This window comes from Cupressus sempervirens, chromosome 5 (assembly GCF_028749045.1).
Source record: "Cupressus sempervirens isolate cs-2001-9-10 chromosome 5, ASM2874904v1, whole genome shotgun sequence".
NCBI lineage: Eukaryota > Viridiplantae > Streptophyta > Pinopsida > Cupressales > Cupressaceae > Cupressus > Cupressus sempervirens.
In genome coordinates, this window is record NC_143122.1 from 486,721,945 (window position 1) to 486,725,031 (window position 3,087).

The 3,087-nt window shown below is 35.5% G+C and overlaps 1 pseudogene; it reads left to right on the forward strand.

Moving 5' to 3' along the window:
• The first annotated feature begins 821 nt into the window (after positions 1-821).
• Positions 822-2,310, forward strand: LOC149556863 (U-box domain-containing protein 24-like; annotated as a pseudogene).
• Positions 2,311-3,087: the final 777 nt, after the last annotated feature.

Here is a 3,087-nt window from a genome sequence, read left to right on the forward strand (position 1 = left end):
TGAGTAGATTTAATGACATTAAAACAACATGATCACAATTAATTTCAATGAAGAAGAAGATCAAAACTATGATAAATATTAGAGAGCATGACTCATATGATGAGGGGCAGAAAGAGAGATAATTTCACCTTTTTGTTAAAGGTATTTAGAGTGTTTGCAAGGTGATTCACTATCCTTGGATACATTCACAGCTTTTATTTGAAGGATATTCACCATATAATGATCATCAATTTACTGTCTTTTCTAAGGGGTCCAAGAACTAATGTCAAAGACCATTTTCTGTTAATAATGGTACAACATTTTTGGTGAAGATACAATATCTACGATTGTATGAAATGATGCTCTTGGTTACACAAAGTAGACCTAGAAATGCAATAAGAATATTATGATGGCCATCCGACAACAAAGAGCAGTGAGGTGGCCAAGGGTAGAAACAATGTGTGTGCCATATAAAAGCAGCAATAATATATGTATAAGAGAAAAAATAGTGATCAAACAATGTAAGGAAACAGTGAGTAGATATGCATCCAAATAGCTCTACTGCAATGAAAAAAATAGTGACATCAGAGAGAAAGATAGTGGTGAATATACATGCAAAACAGTGATTGATGTTTGTAGGTGCACTTTTAGTACCCCTATTTCAAAACTTTAATATGTGGTTGTCCTAAATCTAGGTTCCACTAGTTTACTAGTCTCCTGGTTGATGAAATATGCAGACAATATTGTCAAGGTTTATGCAACATCTATGGTAGAGTTGGAATGGTATAAAATGCTTTGTAAAGATAAAAACATTGGTTATTATGATTCTTTCAAAGAGCAGGATGGATGATTGTGCCACAAGTGTTGGGCAATGCCCTAGCTATATATCTATTGAACTTCATAAGTTTAAGAGGGATATCGAGGAAGCTGAAAGGGAAAAGGAGCTCTAGGATGTCCAATATATGCAGTAGGTCATGGCTCTTCTTTCTCAAGCAGATGTTGACATGGCATTAGAAACCTCCTATAAGCGTTTCCTTGAATTGAGGAGAGTAGTTAGCAGATCTTGGGAGGCTCATTTTAAATGTCCTCTTATAGGGAAAGTGATGAATGATCCAATTTTGATCTCAACTAATAATTCTTTTGAGATAGAAGCAATTGAGAGTGAGCTTGCAAGAGGTGAGCCAAAGGATCCCCTTACTAGTATAGTTCTCCCGAATTCCATTCTTATACCAAACCAAGCCTTGTACTACATTATAAATCTCTAGAGGTAGTAGAACTACACGGCAAGGATTTTGAAGGCAAAGACAAAGTTGGAGACAAAATTATGTGCTGAGCAAAAAAAAGAGCACTTGTTGATCTGTCAAAACTCTGCAAAGAGAGTACAAATGATAAAAATTGGATAATTTTTGAATCTTTACTTCCATTAATAGTGGGAGCTTTGAAGCCTAATGATAACAAATTGAAGGCACTTTGTTTTTCAGTTTTAATGGCAATTGTGAAAGACAATAACCATGGGAAGGAAAAACTAGTTGAAGCCAATGGGCTTAGTAAGATCATTAAATGTCTGTTCAATGACTTGAGCCCTGACCTCACAAGGGCTGCTATAAACTTCTTGTCAGAGCTGAGAAAAATATAAGAATATCTTGGAGTAGCTAGGCCAACAACGTGGTGCTATTTTGACAATTGTTACGATTTTAATTAGGGGCAATCATCCAGAGTTGACGATGAATATTGAGACTATTCTCAATGAGCTCTCTTATGATGGAAACTCATACAATGAAGGAAACATAAGATCAATGATCTAGTTTAAAATTGGTGCAAATCCTTTGCCCATTGCCTTTTAAGATGTACAGAGGAATCCAAATTGGGAATGGTCAAAATGCTCACATAATTGCAGCTCGATGACAACAGAAGAGAGGCCTTGATTCAACAAAATGTAATTGATGCTTTAAAGTTGGAGGGGTTCCTTTGCTACTTGTCTTCTTAGAGAAGCCTAATTTGAATATGAAAGTCAAAGCTACAACTATTCTAGTAGATTTAACTATGGAGCATGGAAGATCTTTTCTTCTCTGTGATGACAAGACACCAATGGAAGCATGCAAGCTTGTTGAAGCCATCATGGGAATTCTAACTTTATGTGAATTACCAATTGTACAGAATTTGACGAAGGTGCTGTTATTGTTGACGAAAGCTTCAGATGATAGTGATGTTGCAGGATTGATTCAGGACAATGATAATAACCTTCAAACCATTTGGGCTTTTATCAAAATGGCCAAGCCTCCCTTGCAATATCAAGCTATTCAACTTGTTTTTTTAATGTGCAGATATTGATGGTTTTGTCTGAATGGATTCTCAGCATGTTCAAAATGTGGCTGTCACATTAAAGTAGAGAATTTGGAGTTGAAAAAGTTCATGTATCTATATCTCATTAATCATGCAAAGAATATCATGCTAATGTTGAAGGTCAAGAATTAGGAAGGTGTAGTCATTTTCGATGAGATTGTGAAGGAGTTAGATGCTTTCATGGTTGCCCGTGGAGATAAATGGCATATCAAGAAATGGTCATGTATTGGTAATATTTATGCTAGGAAGAGGTAGGCACAAGATCGTGTGTTGTCACTTACAAAAATTCAAGATCTTGTCTTTTCATAGGAATTGAGTAGAGAGGAGTCTCAATTTGTTTGAGAACTTAAGTAAGTAATGAGAACTATTTTTAGGAAGTAGAAGGTAAGGGTTGATTGGCTTTAGGAAGGAGATACGAATAGTCTTTTTCTATAATTATGTGCAAACTTATAGTTAAAATAGGATTTATATATCTACTTTGGTTAATTTAGATGGAATTTATCTGATCTTTTCATATGTTTTGTCTCAGAAAAATCTACATGGTACTATTTAGAAGATTCATCCCTACTAAGGATGAGGGGAATGATGCAGAGATGGGTAAGGGCTCTTTATCAACTATTAGGCAGTCTTGCCAAAAGATCAAATTGCAATCCAAACTGATAATGTTCCTTAGGGCTAATAATGGCTCACATATAAAAATACAAGGACTCAACTTCATGAGGGTTCTACTATGGTTTCCAAGGTCCTCAAACACCTAACCCAACC